General features: G+C 30.1%; 1 protein-coding gene and 2 pseudogenes across 6 annotated transcripts in view; 2 read left to right on the forward strand and 1 right to left on the reverse strand.

Annotated features, from left to right (window-relative positions):
• Positions 1-22,774, reverse strand: part of LOC145191419 (phosphatidylinositol 3,4,5-trisphosphate 5-phosphatase 2A-like) — a 401,680-nt gene that overhangs the window by 121,408 nt on the left and 257,498 nt on the right. The gene's annotated exons all lie outside the window — the stretch shown is intronic.
• On the forward strand, positions 725-20,810 carry LOC149882066 (uncharacterized; annotated as a pseudogene).
• LOC149882067 (uncharacterized) lies at positions 20,335-22,629 on the forward strand (annotated as a pseudogene). Its single transcript, XR_016444760.1, has 3 exons — positions 20,335-22,062; positions 22,180-22,235; positions 22,499-22,629. The product of XR_016444760.1 is annotated as an uncharacterized LOC149882067 (transcript).

The following is a 22,774-nucleotide window of genomic DNA, read 5'->3' on the forward strand; positions in this document are numbered from 1 at the left end:
TACTTCCAGCTTCTGTTCATGCGGAAATTGCAAAAGATATACAAAACCTACTTTTGATTACACTAAGTAGTTTTAAAGATGTTATATGTCAATATTTACTCAAAAATAGTATTTTGCTACTAGACAATGATTGGGCACATATAACAGACACAGAGAGATTGCTGCAATTCATGGGCGAGATGTCTTCAATTGAAAATAGACTAATAGGATTATTAAAAAGTAAAAATATGATTGCAATGCCTAGACAAATAGATTTTAGAATAAATAATACAACTGCTGTTTTTCAATACATTCCAATTCTGGAAGTTTTATCAAAACTAGTTTCCCATGAAGATGTTTACAACTGTTTGGGTGACAGTTACAATCAGTCTCTTTCTAATAATGATTTTATGATATCTTTATGTGATAGTTAACTTTTTCATGGTTACAATGTTTTTTCTGAAAATCCAAATGCATTGCAGATTCAGTTATATGTAGATGAAGTTGAGCTTTGCAATCCAATAGGAGCTAAGCGAGGGAAGCATAAAGTGACTGCATTTTATTTTTTGTTAGGCAATATTCCATCTGAGCTTCGTTCAAAGCAAAAATTTATTCATTTGGCATTATTAATTGAACATAAATTTTAAAAGGCGAACTTACAGGTATATCGGCTGATATGCTTTCAGCTCATGCTATAGGAGGATTTTAGCAGTATTTCCATACTGGAAAAATTTGTCGTTTCTGTATGGTGGACAAATCAGAAATTAGAAATAACTTTAGTGAAAGCAATCTTTGTCTCAGAACACTGGAAATTCATGAATATCACTTAGCTGCTATAACTGATAATGCAGCAAACAAGAATGTGTATGGTGTTAACAAAAAGTGTGACTTTTTAGAGTTGGATAACTTTGGTGTACTTACAGCTTTCCCTCCAGATATAATGCATGACTTATTTGAAGGTATTATGCCAGTAACTTTAACATGTGTTATCAAACATTTGTTACACTCTTGTAATACATTATCAATAAATAATATAAATGATTCTATAAACAAAATTCATTTAATTAATTCGTCAAATTGCCCTTGCCAATTACCTAAAAATATTGCATCAGATAAAGCACAGATAAATGGAACAGCTGTACAGATATTAGAAATTTTCCTATTGTTTTCGCAGTGATGTACCACAGGGAAATATTGGCTGAGAGGTTTGTCTTATACTTCGCGAAATATTTTTATATTTATTTTTATATTTACAGGGTGACCGGAAAGTTCTGTCAGTACTTCACAATCAATTTATTTTTAATGTAGTATACATAAACTACTGAAATTAAAGTAACAGATCAAGTAACATATGTAGTGTAAGTATACCAAGAATTATTCAAATCGGTCTCCTTTTCGGTCCACTTTCAATGATAATCGATGACGCCATGATTGTATGGTGGAACGAATTGTTTCCATAGGAAATTTTTCCCATTCGCGGATCATCATTCGTTTCATGGAGGCCAAGTTTTGATGCTGTTGGAGCCATTCTTGCGTTGTTTTAGCTGTATGAGCTGGTGCTGAATCCTATTGAAAACACCAGTCTCCATTGGGATATAAAAAACTGGCTTCTGGTTGCAAAATTGCCTTCAGGACACTCTCTTGATGAGATACTGCATTAATTTTGGTGCCACGTGCGATAAAGACATTGATTACTGACAGAACTTTCCGGTCACCCTGTAATTATGAATATTTCTTGATGAATTAAATACTTTATTAATAAAATTTATTTAAATGATTTGAAATAAATATATTGTAGTACTTTTCAAATGTTCTTATTGGTGGTAATACAAGTAAACCAAAGACTGAGTTATCTAATAGGCTGAAGGGTAATTGGAAATCGATTCTTGAAAAGAAGATAAATTATGATAACCTAAAGAGATTTGATTCAGAAAAAAAAATTGTATCTTTTTTGGAAAAGCAGGTTGGTTTTATTGTCCTATTTAGATTAATGTATTTAATTATAAGTTTTAATAATAAAGTTTTTTGAAATTTAGGTATCTGAATCATTAACATTCCTTCAAAATTGACTAGGTAATGATATATTTCCAAGAAATGACTACCAGTGTTTTATATAATTAGCAGTTCTTTGGTTAGGTGGCAGAGTAACAAAATTTCAATTTAGATTTCCAATGGCTTCGCATCATGCTAGGTTAATGGCAGAGGGAGTTTATTATTTAACATATGATCTTCTTCAGCCACAATTCAGTAACTTATGTCCTAACATAACACCATTGCAAGAGGGAAAGCTGATATATGAAATTGCTTTATTTACAGCACTATTTTATGTTCCATGGTTTGTTAAAGCTCCCTGCCATAGCACCTTCTTTAGATCTAAAAGCTATTAATGAAATAATACAATATTCTGAAATCAGTTTTAAACCAGCAGAAGCCGTACTGAAATCAATTAAAAAGCACAATTGGTATTTAAATGAAAGATTTGTGGTTATGTGTCTTGCTGATAAATGTTTACCTGTAGATTAGCCTCAAAAATTATCTCTTAAATTAGCTCAAACAGTGAAGCCCACCAGTTGTATGTTGGGGAAACTAAATTCCGAAATTTTTACTAATAATGAAAAAAAAATTACAAAAAATATTGAAGATTTAATATTGGTCCTGAAAGCTGGTTTTTATTTGATTTATTAAAAATGACATTACATGAGACAGAATGGCTCAAAATCAGTTCATAAAACTGGGAAAAATTTTCGGGTTATATTAAATTTAAAAATTATGTCACTGGTCTTCTAGTTGTAAATGATAGTGCAGAACGTGCTATTAAACTTGGTCAAGACTTCATTGAAACTTTCAGAAACGAAGAAGAAAGCCAAGCTAATTTATTAGTTGTTGCAGATCATCGACTAAAATTTCAGACAACAGAAAAAAAATCTTGGTTGAAAGCTTTAAAGTTTTTTTTAAAAAATAAATGCAAATTTAAAAATATTTTTTATTTAAAATACATAGGAATAAAAAAACATACGCTCCCCCTACCTCCCAAATATAAACATGATGTATTTAAATGGGTAGGACTGACCATTTCCATCATCTTTTGTATTAAAACAAAACATAATCTAAAAATAGATATATCAGGCGACAAAAATAACCCTTATGATATCTTTAAAATATTTGTAAGTGACCCTGCCCGCCTTAATATTTAAAAAATTTATAATTTTTCTAAATTTTGGACTGTTGGGACCGACCATAGGGGTACCCATAAAAAAAAAATTACATTTTTTTAATACACATATCAAAAGGAACCAGAAAAATCATTATGGTATTATTTTTATTGACTTTGGTGTTTTACGCCCCACCCTAATGTACAGTTGTAACTATAACTTTATTTTATTAGTTGGCTAATGTGGTACAAGGTATAATCACATAAGCATAAAAAAACGTCAAGATGCTATTTACAATTAAAGATATAAATACTTTTAGATTGGAAGGTGATGTTTGTTACATTGCTGTTACCCTCATTATTTGAAGAGAATGAAGAATTGTTTTTTCCTTTACCAAAGCAGGTAGGATGTTTATTGATACATTTTACATTATTTAGAAAATTACACTTGATCATATTTTTTTATAGTCCTTTGTTTATAGTCCATTCTGAATTATTTTGTTTATTATATATTTAACCATAAAAACTAATTTACAATATATCAAACTATAAAAACTAACATATTTATTATATATTTAACTGTATAAACTAATATATATTTAATAAAAAGAAGATCTGAGAAATAATAATAAATATTAAGGAATCTAAGGAATTGCAAAAATTTTACTGGTTTGAGGAAATAAGTTATTGAATATTTTAAATACATGTAAAAACTCTCATACTAACGACACAATTGATGATGTCGTTTAGGTGAGGAGTCTGGAATAATTTCTATTATATTGATATGTTATCAATTAAGAAATTTTAAAATTGAATGGTTTTAGGAGCTTTGTATTAGAGGGATTTTCAGTTGTTTCAGGTTTGTTTTTTTTATTAAATGAATTATTGTATTTATTTATTTATTTATACAGGAAATACCACTTAGTCCAGTCATATTGCCACAAGACAACAAGTGGAATATATCAGTCGACCAGAAAGTTTTGTTTTCTAAAACTGTTTGCACTTTTTCCGAGGCTTTTCAAGCATGTTTTGCAGCATTTTGGATATTCAGCATTGAATTCCTAAAAGGATTGACCAATATATGTCAATTTTAAGAAAAAGTGCTTCTTGGTGGTAAAGGAAAAGTGCCAAATGTTGTCAGCAAATGGGGGAACCGCCTTTTGCACTAATATTTATGACTTATGTTTTTTGTATATTTTTGTTGTTAATCTTTATAATTAATTTATGTTTTTTTGTCACTAAATTCGAATACACTCATATTTGAATATTTGCAATATTTCTAAATTTTATTATATTTTGTGCTACTAGGAGTTTCTTGATTTAATTTTTGAAAATAGGTCTTAACGGTAAATAAACTTCTAAACGTAGGAATAATAAATATATATAAATAGAAAAATGCTTTTAACTTAGGAGCATGTAATAATTTTTTTATTTAATGTAAACTCTACTGTATATTACTTTGATCTTATAAGATTTTAGGCATTATTACAGAATTTTTTTTATTGACTTTTCATATTGCATGCAAAACTACAGTGGAGTTATAGAATCTTAACATTTGCATATATGCAATATTATGCATAAATTAAATGTTTCAACTAAAGTGTATATTCAATCTATCCTAAGTAGAATATTACTGAACCAACTTTATACGTGCTTGAAATCCTCATTGCCTAATATGAAAAATTATTGAATAAGTTATAATTCAAGTTAAAAACGAAAGTTCAAGTTAAAAAAAGGTTTTCCAGTTTCGGATTAAAGATTTTTAAAGAAAGGATTTTCTAGAAAACCCTTAAAGGGTTCCACCCTCGGGACAAAGTAAAAAACCTTTTAAAGCTATTTAAAAAACCCTTTCTTTTTACAGTATAGGATAGATCAGCCACATTTCAACACTCCGACTAAAGAAGGGAATAACGTGTGCAACAGGAAATTAAAAATTTACGTGAAAGTAATAAACAGATCACCCATGAGATGAATTTTCTACAACATCAGTTTCGATATTTGTTACAACACATTACCAAGCAAAACCCACTGCATCAAGAGAACAAGGGTATGAACCTATCTATGAAACCACAAGAATTACCGAAAGACAAGCTCTTAGGTTACACATACTGAATACCTCTTATTAAAGTACTAGAACTAGGTCTATCAAACATTAATACTCAGTTAAACAATAATAATCAACGCTCCACCAAAAGAACTAAGAAAATAAAAGAGTTACTGTTACGGATCTCTAAACTAAAAGATAAACAAACTGTAAACATTACTGAATTGCTATGAAAACACCAAGGTATATTTGCTAAATCTCCGGACCAGCTAGGAAGAACACATCTCGTAAGACACTTTATCGAATATCGCGGTCGTTTACATAAAGCGTAACAGCGCTATGTTATTATGCGCATGCTCCAAAAATAGAAATCGAAAGCGATGTAAACATGAAAAAAATTTATGATTTATCAATAGCTGCAATCCTAACATTTTCTCAAATAATTTTACAAATAGGAATCTTCTAAAAAACATGTAAGTAGGGATAGTTGCTATTATAAGCAATGTTTACATCAGCCTTAAAAAACCTTGGAACTTGATTGCGCGCGAATATAAAAAAACTGAAAAAGCAGCTTGTCGATAAAGGTAAAATTGAGAATTTTAAAATCAGGATAAAATAAAATTTGAACGTAGAATTTCTAGATTTTTTTTTTAATACAGAATTTCAGTCTATATAAAAAACAAAAAAGCAAGTTTTACTGAGCATTCAATTTTTTTACTTTACGTTGATTGCTTACAAGTGATGACAATATTGCATAGTTTTTGGCTGGTTCTAAACTTTGTATAAGTGCTAAAACTCAACTCAAGCTGCTAGCGTTGTTTATAAATTTGCATTTTCTAATACTATTTTTTTTGTCTTTAGATGGAACTACACAACACAAACTTGAAATTCATGTGCAGAGTTTGTGGCAAATAGCTAGGAAAAAAGCAAAACCCTTTAAGTATTAACCTGAAAATCAAAATAGAAGTTTTTTTTGTCAAATTAACAGATATAGAGAATGTTCATCCCAAAAGAATATGCCATAAATGCACAGTTAATGTTAGCAAAAGGAAAAAAACAACATCTGTGACTTTTATTTTCTGGCAATCGATACTAGCAAATTCAACAGTTAAACATATTGAATTAAGTGCAAGTGAAATGGTAGCTATGAAAACAGATATGGGTATTCCAATTGAAAAACTTAAAACAATGTCCAGGTAATTTCAATTGGATAATGATTTGTAATCAGTTAGTTATTGATATCAACATAAGCTGAAAAAACTTATTTTCTTAACAGGTGGCTTAAAACATTTGACATAGGCACAGCATCATATGCTTCTCAGAGAGTAGTTGCTGAAACCTGGTCTGGAGATGACATTGTGGTTGAACATGCTCCTTTCACCTTTTACAAAGAAGTAAATGGAAAGTTTGAAATAAATTTAGCACCTTGGGGTTATATAAAAGATCTTTCAACCCATATTCTCAGACATCTTGATCAACTAGAAAGGTCTTAAATTACCTAATCAAAAATTAAAATCTTTAGAAAAAATATTAGTTAAGCAAACGTAACATATCAATTTGCAAATGACACATCTCTTACATTAAAGCAATTTTTAACACTGCAAGTGAAGCTTACAGCATTAAAATACGATTTATATGATTTGTATATATTTGTAAGTTGCCAAATTACTTATATTTTTGTTTATATATATATAATTGTAATGGTCTTGTACATCATAAGTTCATTCCTGAAAAAGATATTCAAGTTAAAATTGGAAGAGATTATGGTGGAGGATGTTTTAAGATAAGTTACCAGATTATAAATACTTTAAATCCAAATAGTAAAGAAAATACTATTGTTTTCAACATTTTTGAGGCAAAGGACTACAGAGTCAACATCAAAGTAGCCATGACAAGATTTCAAGAACAAATAGAAGATCTATAAAGAATGAAGTATAAGTAAGAGAAGCAAGTAATATATGTACATATATATGTCTCTATGGAAATAATATATATATATGTAGCCTTACTCAGCGGCGGTTTTAAGCACAGGCAAAGCAGGCATTTGCCGGTGGCCTCGCGCTCAGGTGGCCTCGCATTTTTTTTTTCTTAGTACAAGTAATATAAAAAAATTTTTATCAGCCTTATATCCTTGGTGAATATCCTTGGTGAGTTGGTGAAGTCTAAAGTTGGAGACTCTCCTTGCATTGCTGTTAAAGCCATCTTGGGTTCTTTGATTTACGACTGTCACTTCCCTTATTATTGTTGTGGCTTTTATATTCACTCCTTACGCTGGCTTTTGATTAGACTCGACGTTACAGAACTTACAACAAAGACTGATTTTTCTTTTACTAATTTATCACATTTACATACTATTTTTATTATTTTACATTAATGTTTTCATGAGGACGCTTGTTCCTTCCTTCTGACTTTGAGTCTTTATGCATTTTATGAGTTGAGTTCTTTATGTACATTTTAATATACAAAATCCTGGTACGTTTTTGGTTTTATATTGAAAAGATTTGTGGTTTCTGTAGTATTATATTTGTTTGACGTCGCTATGCCATTTTTGTTTTTGTGAGCACTTTAATGTCTTCATTAACGATCTTTTTATTTTTCCTGACAACAATTTTGTTTTTAGTTTCTCGTTTGTTATAGTTTGTTATATTGCTATAGCTATAGTATGATTGTTGTTGGTATAAAAAATGTTGTGTTATGATTGTGTGCGAGTTACAACTTTTTGGTATAATGTAAGTAATGAATGATGTAAAAATAGAGATTATTTGTTTTCCATTTCACTTCTAAATTATAATTCTTATAGTTCAGACGTTCTTTTTTGGTGTTCTTAGTAATTTATGCGATTTTAATATTGACGACTTTTGCTTTTCTCCTGGTTATTCTTCTGATTATACATTTTATATTGACGACTTCTGCTCTTTCCTTGGCTATTCTTCTGATTATTCGCTTTTATATTAATATTATATAAATTATATTATATATTTATAAATAAATATCAAACTTTAGAAAAAGTTTAAATTTATATTCATCGTTATTTAATTATGAATCCTCATCGTGATCGAGACACTGGAAGAAAATGGGCTTCGGGTGCCGAAAAAAAAAGAAATAAGAAAAAACATACAGATATGTTAAAGAAATTTAAACCAGTGACAAGTTTTTTTAATATATCATCAGGTACTAACACAACTTTTGATGCAGGTGCTAGTACTTTGCAAGATGTTTCAGAAAAGTTGGTAGATATTTTATCAGACCAGTCTGAAACATCTTTAGCGTCTTTATCTTTTGATGTTTCAAATTCTGAAGTTTCTGCTGTCCTATTACCGGACACCCATGAAAAAGATTTTGAAATGAATTTGTCTCAAGAGTCTTCGTTAGCTTCTAATGATTTTGTTTTAGCTTCGAATCCTCAATTGCATGAAGCACAACAAGACATAACTGATGTGGCTATTGTTTCCGACGACCCGGCGTTATGGCCTATTTCGTTTAATGAACGAGAAAGAGTCGATATTGTTAAAAAAGGACTGACTCAGGTTAAACAAATAAATTTTAAAGCCGATAAATCGGGTCGCAGATTTAATACTAGTTTCTACACGAGAGTTCTTGCTAATGGTGAAGAAGTTTCTAGAAGCTGGCTAGTGTATTCTATACAAAATAATTCGGTATTTTGCTTTTGTTTCAAACTTTTTCCTACCCGAAAAATATGTTCATCGTCGACTGAAGGTTATTCAGATTGGAAAAATATAGGTTCTTGCCTAAAACAACATGATAAATCTCAGGATCACATTAGCTGTATGCAAAAATGGATGAATATGTCAGTTAATTTAAAATCAAATGCAACAATTGATCAAAATTTGCAGAGAATGATAGAAAATGAGAAGAAACATTGGCGCTTGGTACTTGAACGTCTTTTTGCTATAGTGCTAATGTTAGCGGAAAGATCATTACCTTTTCGTGGACACCGTGAGCAACTTTATCAGCCTAATAATGGAAACTTCTTGGTACAAACAGAACTTATTGCAAAATTTGATCCAGTTATGTTAGAGCATCTCAAACGAATAAAAAATAAAGAATGCTTTGACACTTATCTTGGAAAAGATGTGCAGAATGAAATAATTGGACTTATATCGAGAAGAATACTGAAAACTATCGTATTTTCTGTACAGTCATCAAAATATTTTTCTGTTATCATGGATTGCACTCCTGATGTAAGTCATAAGGAACAGCTTTCAATTCTTTTGAGATGCGTTAAAATTATTCAGGAAGAAGTACAAATTGAAGAATTTGTGTGTGTTTTTTTTCACATAACTGAAAGCACTGGTTCAGGTTTAGTTGAAACTTTTTTAAATTTATTAGCTGAGTATAATTTGAATCTAATGAATTGTCGCGGGCAATCGTATGATAATGGTGCTAACATACGAGGGCAATACAAAGGGGTTCAAGCTTTAATCAAAGAAAAAAATCCCAGAGCTCTTTACGTTCAATGTGCTAACCACACATTTAATCTAATGGTATGTGATGCTGCGAAATCAGTATCAATTGCAATTAACTTTTTTGGTACTGTTCAACGAATTTTTACATTTTTTGCTGCACCAACCGTTCGATGGGACATACTGCAAAGTGTTTGTAAAATGACTGTTAAATCATTATCAGATACGCGTTGGGAAAGCCGTATAAATAGTATAAAAGTTGTAAAAGATAATTTGGTTCAAATTATAGAAGCTTTATACAAAGTTGCAGATTCAAGTTCAATTGGAGTTGCTGTTTCTGAAGCTAACGGTCTTGCAAATGAGATATCCTCATATCAGTTTATACTTTCACTTACAATTTGGCATGATTTATTGTTTGAAATTAACAAAGTAAGTAAAGTTATGCAGAATCCCTCGGCAGATATTTCTATTATGATAAAATTGGTGGAAACTACGAAAATTTTTTTAGAATCATTCAGAAGTGATGAATCATTTGAAGCGATTATTAAAAAATCTGAAGAAATAGCTATAAAATTAGGTACTGAGCCAGTATTCCCTCATGTGCGGCTTAGCCGAAAACGACCTTTTTTTGAATATGAAGGAACTGATACACCTCTAAATGGAAAGTCTAAATATAAAGTAGATTTTTTTAATGCAATAATTGATGTTGCATTAGTAAGCTTAAATAAAAGATTCAAAATGCTTGATTCATACAACAAAATATTAGGTTTTTTAACCCGTACCGAAAAAATGCGAAGTAAATAAATACATTTTTCAGAATGGAAGCTTCGGCGGAATCGAAAGATGCACTGGAAATTTTGAAGTATATTACGGCAAATTCTTTAATCGAAATTTTTCCAAATTTATTTATTGCCCTACGAATTTTACTAACTTCCCCTATTTCAGTGGCAAGCGCAAAGAGGTCATTTTCCAAATTAAAACTCATATAAAACTATTTACGTTCCACTATGGGTCAAGACCGCTTATCTCCATTAGCTTTAATTTCCATTGAAAATAAAATAAGTCGGTCCTTGGACTGTTCTGTTTTAATTGATGAGTTTGCGTCTTTAAAAGTCAGAAAGGTTAAGTTTTAAGTCAATGTAATCGATCCTCCTAAAACCTGCGAAAAAAATAAATGGCATCGCATTTTGAGTAGTCTTATTAGTGCATCTTCATCCAAAATAAAAAAAAAACTTAATGTACATTTAAAACCAATGTGCGTTTTTTGCTTCGTTACGTTCTAATAAATATCCAAAACACAATAGAACACAAGAATTAAAAACTGAACTAATATAATAGAAAACTTGCCTGTGGCCTCGCATATGGTAAATCCGCCACTGGCCTTACTGATTTCAAAAAACAGATATATGAAGCTTTTATCTAGGGATAACAACATTACAGTGTTCATCTTTGATGATTATGAATTTCTTTGTGCACTTTATGGTATCTCAGGAGCTTCAGGTGAGTTATAAAAGAAATTCGACTTTAAAAGATGAATTTAATTTTAACAACTTGTAGTATTTTTTTCTTAGGGAGACACTGCTGTCTGTTCTGTTGTGCAACAACAAATGAAATGAAACTTAGTAAAGAAGAAAGAACAGAAATAGAATGTCGCACACTTGAAAGTCTTCAAACCGATTATCAAAAATGTTAATTTAATTTTCTTTAATTATAACTCATATGCATACATTAATACCTAGGTTTCTTTACCAACACTACACATTGCTATTGGGATTTATCTTAACCCTATATTGCATATTGTGTCTTTAAATTAACAAACCATATATATATATATATATATATATATATATATATATATATATATATATATATATATATATATATATATATATATATATATATATATATATATATATATATATATATATATATATATATATATATATATATATATATATATATATATATATATATATATATATATATATATATATATATATATATATATATACACTAGCGGCAATTAATTTGAGACCAGTGGTTAAAAACGGTATTTACATTTCAAAAATAAATATATCTGATTATAGAGAGCACAATAAATATGTGGATAGAATAGGATATGGGCATATTTGCACCCAAAAATTTGCTTATGTACAAAAGTATACAAAAGTGTATGTGCTGAGTTCTTCCAGCATAAAAGACAATACAAGTATTATTTTTAACTGTTACTTAATTTTGATTAATGACTTGTAATTGATATTGAAAATATAGTTTTTCTCATTGGTAGCTTCTTGTAGATACTTTATGTAGATCTAATATAGTATATTATGACTTGCAAATGAATATACAAATATTGTATTGTTTGAGCTATTTATTTTTTTTTTAGTTTCTATTTTGTTGTACTAAAATGGCTCCAGTTCGAGAATTAAGCTTTGAACAGAGAATTCGCATTGTTTTACTTGATGAAGAATGTGTTTCAGAAAGAAAAATTACAAAAAGAATAAAAATATCAACGACAGGAGTTCACAATAAAATCAAGCGTTTGAAGGAAATTGGTCAATATTGTGACTTACCACGACCTGGACAGCCTAGAAAGATAGATGAACATGGTAATCGTCGTATTACGAGATTATCTATGTCAAACAGAAAATTAACAGCTCCACAAATAATGAGAGAATGCCATGAAACTGCTGAAAAACTTGTTTGTGTCGGGACAATAAGAAACCGATTGATGAAAGCAGGACTTTGAGGGCGTGTAGCTGCCAAAAAACCGTTGCTAAGGAAAGCAAATAAGGTAAAACGACTACAATGGGCTCGCAAACATGCCAACTGGATAATAAGTCAATGGAAAGCAGTAGTATGGAGCGATGAATCCAAGTTTGAATTATTAAGCAACAAGAGAAGAATATTTGTACGTCGGCACCAGAATGAACGTTACATTCCGCAGTGCATTGTGCCTACTGTTAACCATGGAGGAGGTTCAATAATGGTATGGGGTTGTTTTGTAGGTCACAAAATAGGAGATTTAATCAGAGTTCGTGGAATTATGAAAAAGGAGCAATACAGAGAAATTTTGGAGAATCATGCCGTTCCATCTGCTCATCGAATGGTAGTTCGACGCCAGCCTGTTTTTATGCAAGATAATGACTCAAAGCACAAATCTAAATTTTGTACAAATTATCTGAATCAACTAGTACAAGAAAAAACCCTTACTTTTATGGACTGGCCGGCGCAACCACCAGACCTCAATCCCATTAAACTTCTTTGGGATGAAATTGACCGGTATGTGAAGAAATTCCAATTAAAATCTGAGGAACATTTATGGGAGTTACTGCAAAAGGATTGGAAAGCTGTAACCATGGAAACTTTAAACAAATTAATCTTTCGTATGCCAAGAATATGTGAAGCAGTAATGAACAAACGTGGTGGTTATTTTGATGAACGCAAAGTTTGAAACTTGTGCGAAATAATAAAGACCTTATAATTTAACTTTTTCATGTTTGTTAAGTTTTCTATTTGTTTAGAAATATTTGTGAAGAAAACTAAATAAAGTATATTTCATGAACTAATTTGTAGTTTCTTCATTCACTGAGATAGAAAAAAACATAAACGAAAATATAACTGATAGATTTAATTGATTTTTACTAGAATTACTGTTTTCTCATCACTGGTCTCAAATTAATTGCCGGTAGTGTATATATTGCATACTGTAAATGGAGAGCAACAATTGTTGATTTGCTATAGTTATTTCAAAAGATGTTTTTTAGGGTTTTGTAATGTGATAAGTCAGCTATTTTTAATGATTTCATCAAGTATGCCAGTGTTTTGATTGTGGTAAAGGAAGAAGTTGCGAATTTTTTATTTCCCTTTTAAAACTTGAATTTTTACAATCAAAAAAGAATATAAGCTCAAGTTAAAAATTCTGAATCGTATGGTTTGATATATACATCATTACATTAAGTTGTTTTGAAATAATTGGTTGAATTATAAGTCAGAAATAATTACTTTTGTGTTTGTGTCTTTAAAGCAACAATATGAATTGAATATATATATATATATATATATATATATATATATATATATATATATATATATATATATATATATATATATATATATATATATACGTTTTAATATTATTTGTTTCGCTTCTTAACCTTTGAAGCACTGTTAAAATAAATTTATTATTCAATGCAATCTCCTTTATGGAAAGATAAGAATATCTTTAGATTGCTTATTTATTGTTGCAGATGAATCCTAAAAATTTCTATGGATCTTCAAAGAAGTTAAAAATTCCATTTAGAGAAACTGTTTTCCATGTAGACCAACCTCAGTTGTCTGATGTCAGTGATCTATCGTGTGAATCTGATGAAGACTTCATTATATCAGAGTCAGAATCAGAATATGCTAATTCAGAATCGGATAGTGATGTTTCTGATTGTAATGAACAACAACAAGCACCACAGTTACCATTAGATAAAACACATCCGCTACTGCAACCACCACCACCAGTACGCCAACAGCAGAAAAAAAAACGAAATCTTATTTGGAAGATAAAAAAAGCTGATGATGCTGAGCAAACAAATCTTCCGTTTCAAAACAGTAACAATGAAGAAGATGATGGTAATATAATCTCAGATGATCCGATGTCATATGTAAGAAGATTTCTAACTGATGAACTTCTTCAAAATATTGTTGATGAGTCTAATAAATATGCCTTACAAAAAAATATAGAGAAGAATTTACATTTGGACAAAATGAACTAGAGCAATTTATTGGCATTTTGTATTTAATGAGTATTACAAAGCTCCCATCAACACGTATGTACTGGAGCAATGAGTTGTATTTTGAAAAAGTTGCCTCAGTGATGAATTCAAACCGATTTGAAAAAATAAAATCGTTTCTTAATTGAAATGATGACATTCAGCGTCTAGAAAACTGTACTGACAAGCTTTACAAGGTACGTCCGATCATCAACATGCTGAAGGAATCTTTTATTAGCCTGAAACACGAAGAAATTATGTGTATTGATGAACAAATTGTTCCTTTCAAAGGAAGATCTTCTTTGAAACAATACAATCCTCAAAAACCTAAAAAGTGGGGCTTTAAGTTTTATATCTTGGCTGGTGTTGATGGACTTGTTCATAATTTTGAGATACATTCAGGTTCAATTGATGTTTGTAAAGGACAGCCTGATTTGAAAGCATCTGGAAATATTGTGATGCACTTGTTAGTAAATGTACCAAGGCATAAATGGCACAAGCTATTCTTTGACAATTGGTACACTGGATTGGAACTGGTGAAAACACTTTACAATCAAGGCATAGCATGCACAGGAACAGTGCGTACAAACAGACTCCCAAATGTCAACCTGCCCACTGTTGGTGAATTAAAAAAAGAAGGCAGAGGTTCAACTGCCATCAGGGTTACTACAGTTGATAATGTTGAACTTCGTGTTATCAAATGGTTCGATAACAGGGGTGTTGCATTGCTAACAACCTATGAGGGGGTGAATCAAATAACCATTGTTAATCGCTGGGATAGAAAATCCAAGAGATTTGTTCAAGTCAAACGACCATCTATTGTTACTACGTACAACAAATATATGGGTGGAGTAGACCTCCTTGATGGCATGCTGAGTCTTTACAAAATCCATATTCGATCCAAAAAGTGGTATCACAAACTCTTCGGCATTTTCTTGACTTGATTGTAGTGCAAGCATGGAGACTCTATTGTAGAGACATGAAAAGGGTACAAGCTTTAAAGAAAAATATTCTTCAACTACGCATATTTAAACTAAAAATTGCAAATTGCTTAGTCCAGTCTAATAAGGTTTCAAATAGGCGAGGACGACCATCCATTTCTGTTGACCATCTTCATAGAGCAAAAAAGAGAAGAGGTCCTGCTGCGAACATACCTGAGCCATCCACTAGAAAAGATAATATTGGTCATTTTTCTTCTTTCATAGATAAAAAGGGTCGTTGTAAATACCCAGGCTGAACTGGAATAACAAAGGTTTTTTGTGAGAAGTGTTTTCTTATATTTTGATTAAACTTGATTGTTGAATATAATAAAGAAGCAAAAAAAAAAGAGTTTTTATTATTTTAACTTTTATTTGCTATCCTAGAGTTATACCAGATTCGATCCAGGTTGAGCAAATTAAATTTTTAAACACAATTATTATGTAATTTATTGTATTTTTGAATTCTTGAATAAGTTTGTGGCTAGTTAATGATAATAACTTCTTTTGATACATTACTCTTTGACAGTGTAATTGTTTTAAATTATTATCATCACTGCATATTGTTGCCTTAAAGCAACAATGCCCAAAAAACCTAATTCATGAGGTACAAACCTTTTTTTGATAACTCTTAGTTTTCTTTGACCTAAATGAACGTTTTTTTAGGTTTTTTAATTTTTTAAATCATATCTCGGATAAATCATGCAATATAGGGTTAAATATTTCAATATGTTTGAAGAAGAAGCCCATGAATTGGATATTCTAATAGCAGCAGAAGGAGTATTAAAAAAAGTTAGCAGCATCTGTTCTGAAAAATATCATGAATTTATGTCAAAGCAAAAACAACTGTCAGACCTTCAAAATTCTATTTTTAATCTTGATGAACAAATGCAGCTGGTGAATGATGTTATGACAATGGCTACATTAAATAATACTGAAAATGTGGAAAATATAAAGTCAATTTACTTCCCTAAACTCTATTTGCTGAAGAAAAGTAAAAAGGAAATGGTAAGGATTTATAAAAAATTTGGCATTGATGACATGATAATGTTAACCCTTTAACTACCGCTAAATAAATTGTGCCAACTATTTCCGGCGCTTGAAAATAAAAATAATACCATGCAGGAATATTCCGGCAGCTTTACATAGACTTTCTTATGATATTGGATTTATATTACTTACGTTTTCAAAAATGTCATTCAATAAAAAAGTTTATTCTTTGCAAGAGGTAATAAATTACTTTAGTAGTTTGGATTGTGACGATGATGACGAAGACAGTGGAGAAGATATTAGTGATGGTTCTCACGATGAGATTGAATCAAATATTAGCAATTTTAATGAAGATTGTACTAATGTTGAAGACATTGAAATAAATGTTAACAATTTTGATGAAGATCGTGCTATTGTAGATGTAGACAACGAGAATATCAAAGAAATGGAAGTTGAAAGTCCTTTAGATTATCATATAGTAAATGAAAATCAAGTCAGCAACCTTTGGACTTGTCCCAACTTTTTAAACAGTACATGGAAGCCTGCAAATGGTGAATTACCAACACTACATCAGTTCCTAGGTCAACCTGGTTTTAATGTTGAGATTTCTGACTCTAGACCAATAACATATTACCAATTATTTGTTACTGATGATTTATTACATCATTTGGTTGTTCAAACTAATCTTTTTGCTCAACAATTTATTGAAACGCGCAGAAATATACCAAAGCATTCCTATGTTCGTTTTTGGAACCCAACAACTCTGTCTGAAATGAAAAAGTTTCTAGGTTTGATCTTGACTATGGGTTTAATTCATAAACCTGCTACACATTTTTATTGGTCAACTGATAAAATATTTCAAACACCTGTGTTTAATGCAGTTGTCTCGTAATCGTTTTAATTTACTATTGAAGTTTTTTCATATAAATGATAACCGAAATTTACCTAACCCTATTGATCCAAATCGAGATAGATTATACAAGTTACGACCAGTTATAGAGGAACTTTTTGAAAAATTTCAAAGTGTTTATACTCCAAATCAATGTATTGCAGTAGATGAGTCTTTGTTACTATGGAGAGGTAGACTACTCTTCAAACAATATCTTCCTCTTAAAAGAGCCAGATTTGGAATAAAACTGTTTTGCCTATGTGAAGACTCTGGATACATGTACCGTTTCAGAATTTATACCGGAAAACAAACTCCAACTGATGCTATTGATATTCAACTACCAGAAGAATGTAAAAGCTTCAATAATACTGAAAAAATTGTTGTATACATGATGTTGCCACTTCTGAATAAAGGTTATACTATTTGGATGGATAATTGGTACTCTTCATGTAGGCTTTTCCCCTTTCTGCACCACTATGGAACAACAGCATGTGGAACAAATCGATCAAATCGCATTCCACTAGTTGTAAAAAATGCAAATGTTCTGACTAATGAAACTGCTGCATTTCGCTTTGGCCCACTTCTATGTTTAAAGTACAAAGATAAAAAGATGTTTATATCCTTAGCAGTCAACATGATGAAACTGTATCTCCAGTAAAAGGACGTAGAGGAAGACCTCCTTTCTTAGTAAAAACAAAACCAAGATGTATTGTAGAGTACAACTATAATATAGGTTCAGTTGACAAACACGATCAAATGTTAAAACCTTATTCAATTGCCAAAAAAAGTATGAAATGGTATAAAAAATTAACATTTCATTTGCTGCATATTGCCTTGTTAAATAGTTACATCTTATACAAGAAAAACTATCCCAACACTAAACTCTTAAAGTTTCAACATAATGTTGCTGCATCTTTGGTATTTGATGGTAACAATTCAGTTGATTTTATAAAAGAAAGAGATAACGGGGATGCTCCATCAAGACTTACAGAGAGACATTTTCATGACACCTTAGTTCCTACTGCAACTTGGAAAAAACCACAGGCAAGATGCCGTGTATGTTCTAGAAAAGGTGTTCGAAGAGATGTCAAGACCATTTGCCCTTTATGTCCAGGCAAACCAGGCCTTTGTGCATCACCATGTTTTAATTTATAGCATACTGAAATAGAGTATGGAGATTAACTAGGAAACAACTAGCTTTTCATACTAATAACAAACATCTTGAAGCAGTGTTCTTATATTATGTGTATCTATTAACTGTAAAAATTGTGTTCTGTTTTTAAATTGTAAAAAATTTAAGAAATAAAATATTTTAAGTTAGTTGTTATTATTTAGTTGAACTAGTTAAGTCCATATAACTATGTAACTTTATGATATTATTTTAATAAAAGATATTAAATGTTTTTTCTTATTTTATTATATTTGCGACGTCAAGCTTTTTTTACATAAAATAATAGTCATGTTATTTTGCTAAAAAAAGAAAATTTTAAATACAGTATATTTTTTAACTACGTAAACTGAACTGCCTAATTTAAAAAAGTTTTCGCATTAAAATTTCAGTTATTAATAATCGTTATTAAAATATTAAAACTTATAAATAAGAATTAGGGTTTACAACAAAATATGTTTTGTTTACCTTTCGTAAACAAAACATTTTACAGAATTTCTACAAAATTACACTAATTTTACGGAAGATTTAACCGGTAAACTTAATGGTATAAATAATTTTTTATTTGCGGCCGCTTTTGTTAGTTAAAGGGTTAAACTCTCAATCCTTTGATTTTCAGTGTAATATTTGTTAAAAACTATGTACAATGAAAAAAAATTCAGTGTTATTAAATAATATTTTTTAAACTTGTATAATAAAAAAAAAAGGGGAAATTTTGAAATTTTATAGGCTAGTACCACCTTAAGTACATTATTTGTTATATCTGGATGATTGCAGACCAATGTTTCCTCATGGAAGCTATTACTTCTGCTATTTCACTAATTTTTATTTAAAAGCAATTATAATACTTCTATAGAAAAAACAATGTAATACTCTGGAGCTTCAATCTACACTGAAGAAAGGTGAGGGACCATGCACACAACAGATTGAAACAACATTACAAAAACTGAAAGTTCAGCGACAAGCATACCATGGAAAAAGTTTTATCATGAATCATGTGCATAAAATGCTTCAGGTTCCCTTTCTTTCTAAAATGAATTTATTCCAAACCTAAACATTATTATTAATAAAAATAATAACTAATAATATAAAATCATGGAATAAAGTAAGTATGGGTATTAAGGCCCGGCGGGTAATAAGGCCCACTAATCCAAAGTTAGGGAAAAAATAAATTGTGAAACTTTTTTTTCGACATTAAAATATTAGAGTTATCTGGTTTTATCACTGGCAGCAAAAAAAAATCAGCATTTCTTTACCGCGCATTCGACAAAGGTGGGCCTTAATACCCATACTTACATAATATCTTTTAAAGAGAATTTTTTTTTTAGAAAAACTCTATACTAATGTTGTGTAATTCTATTCCAAAGCTTGTTTTTGATGAAGGATTTTCTGGAACAAGCATTCACGAAAAAGCAATTGAAATCAGTAGAAAATATAAATTACTCTTTCATAAATTTTCTGCAGAAATATTCTCCTCAAAAAATACCATGACAGCAGAAATATTAAATGAATTTGGTATGTTTTATTTGATTTTTTTCTTTTTCTTTCTGCTTTTAATGAGTTTCTCAAAGCAATTGGAAATTTTATTGCGTTATGGTTATTGAGGTTGAAGAGTATACTGAAACTACAACAATACCTAGCAAAATAATTATTATGATTTAACTTATAAAGATGGAATTATATGTACACGATAATTTGTTGCTACCATTTTTTCTTTAGAAAAAAATATTGATGAGTTGATGAATTTTTACCGCTCAACTTGGCCTGAGGCTTCAGTGCCTCCAAAGTTACACATGATAGAAGATCACGCTATTCCATTTTTGAAAAAATGGGGTGCTGGCTTTGGATTCTATGGCGAACAAGGTGGAGAATTAATTCATCTTGAGTTTAACAATTTAAAGCGCGTTTATCAATCTATCCCTTGCCCAACAAAGCGGTTAAAAAGCATCCTAAAATGTCGCCATCAGAAAACTAATCCTAAAAATAGGATGTTAATTCCTGAATCATGTAAAAGAAAGAAAAAAAAAACGAAAATTTTAATAGTTAAAAATACTTTTGGCAACAGCATTTACATTGCTAAAAAATATATAGCTCCTTTTTTATTAAAAAACATAACTAAATAAAATGTAGTTTTAATTGTGAAAAAGGTAATCCAGAAAAGCGTCTTTTTTGTCCATTAAAAAAATTGAATGCTAAGAACAGCCAAAAGAAATAAATGGAAGAAGGTCTCTTCAAACTTTTTCAAAAAATTTGATTACATTTCCACGATTAGAAATCTAGAACGCAGGGTCCAAAAAGTGTAAACAAATCACGTGTAGTTAACCAGTCACCTTTCTCAACAACAAATGTTAACGAACGATTAGATGTTCCTTCTCTTGTTTTAAGTGTTTTAGTACACAACTGGGTTATCGTTAAACTAATTTGAATTAAAATAGCAACAAAAGATTTTATTTAAGTTAGCAAATATGCAATTACTTGGTTTCTAGTGAGAAATTACGTTCGTTGCCAAGGACCGTAGCCATTTTGAAAGTGTTGATTTTTTTTCGTAAAAATTGCGCACGCGTATAATAACATAGCACTACTAAGCGACCGTGATATAGAGATAGTGCAGCGATTAGGAATAGACCCTACCGAGTGTCTCTAAAGCATCGAAAACAAATTGACGAAGAAATGGATAAGATGTTGAAGACAAACTTTATAAGAATATCTGTGAGTCCTTGGGCAGTTATCTCAGTTCCAAAACCAAAGGAGAAATGAGACTTTGAATTGATTTCAGGGACGTTAAAGCAGTAACCAAAAAGGATTCAAATCTTCTTCTTAGAACTGATGACGTACAGGATAGTCTCAACGGTGCGCGATATTCTACAAGCATAGATTTAATAAGCGGATTTGGGCAAATTGAAATAGAAGAAATTTATTAGGAGAAAACAGCTTTTATAACACACCGAGAGTTATTTGAGTGCAAAATTATGCCAATTGGACTTTGTAACGCGCCTAGCACCTTTCAGCGACTAATAGAACATGTTTTACAAGAAAAGTTATGGAAATTCTGTTTGATATAAATTGATGACATAATCGTATTTTCCTCTGGATTTGAAGAACATCATATTGATAAAACTAAAGACTAGCAATGCAAATTTGCGCAAGAATTAGCCACCTTCTTTGGGCACATCGTAACCAGGGATGGAATAAAACCAAACCAAAAATATTTATCTGTCGTGCAAAGCTATTGGATAACGAAAAGTGTAAAAGAGACAAAGTCGTTCCTAAGATTTGTATGTTATTACCGCAAATTCGTATAAAATATCTACAAATTTTTTAAATTTATTTTTTAAAAACTATGTATTTATTTTTTTAGTTGATAATGTCATTCTAAACAAGCAATATTTGTTCAAACAGGGATAAAAATTTTTTTTTTTCTTTCTTTTAACAAAGATTTTTCTTAATAATGGAGGAAATTAATAACTTCTTTAGTAAAACTTTTCCAGTGGAAGATATTAATCGTCTCTTACCTCTTCTGGTGGAGTTAGGTGCTAGTTCAATAGAAGATTTGCAGTTCTTGAACGTTGAAACAAATCTGCCTAATGTGCTACCTCCTCTAAAGAGACGAAGATTAGAAGCAGCTTTAGCAAGTTCAAAATCTAATCCTGTTCAATCGCAAAGTGGGTGCCTCATTGGTATCTTAATCCGATTTATTTTTAATAAAAATTATTCCATTTTTTCGTCATTTTTTATTGATGCGACTTGAATATAGTAACAGTTTTGTATATGATTTACATTATGCTATACTATAGAAACATCTGTGGTAACTCCTGTTGCATGTACCAAATCAAGTGGTTTAAAAAAGATGGTACTTAATTTTTCATTATTTTTTTGAAGTTTAACTTCTTTTATATTTCATTTTAGCAGAATATATTATTATGTATACTTAACTTATACACACTTTTTACACTTTTTTTAATTTTCAAGTTGTATAAATAATTCATATGAGTTTTTGAATAAAAACTTAACATGTTGCTAAAAGATTCTGGATATTATAGTTGTAATATACAACTTTATACTTTTTGACTAGTTCATGAACTAAAAAACTCATATATTAATTTCTTCTATTAGGTTGTGTCAATACTGGATGCTTTTGAAAATCACCCTTTTAAAAAAAAATATTATTATTGAAGCACAAGTCTGTAATGGATGATCGCTTAGATCGTCTCCTTGTTAAAGTAGCTTGTGTTATAATAACGTAAATTATTATTATTACCACAATTTTAAAATTTGTATAGCTAATAACACCAATTTATTAACTCTCTCTCTCTCCTTCTTTATATATATATATATATATATATATATATATATATATATATATATATATATATATATATATATATATAT

This window comes from Hydra viridissima, unplaced genomic scaffold, assembly GCF_058129835.1.
Source record: "Hydra viridissima isolate aposymbiotic clone 2 unplaced genomic scaffold, HvirCarnegie_v1 scaffold_11, whole genome shotgun sequence".
Classification (NCBI taxonomy): domain Eukaryota; kingdom Metazoa; phylum Cnidaria; class Hydrozoa; order Anthoathecata; family Hydridae; genus Hydra; species Hydra viridissima.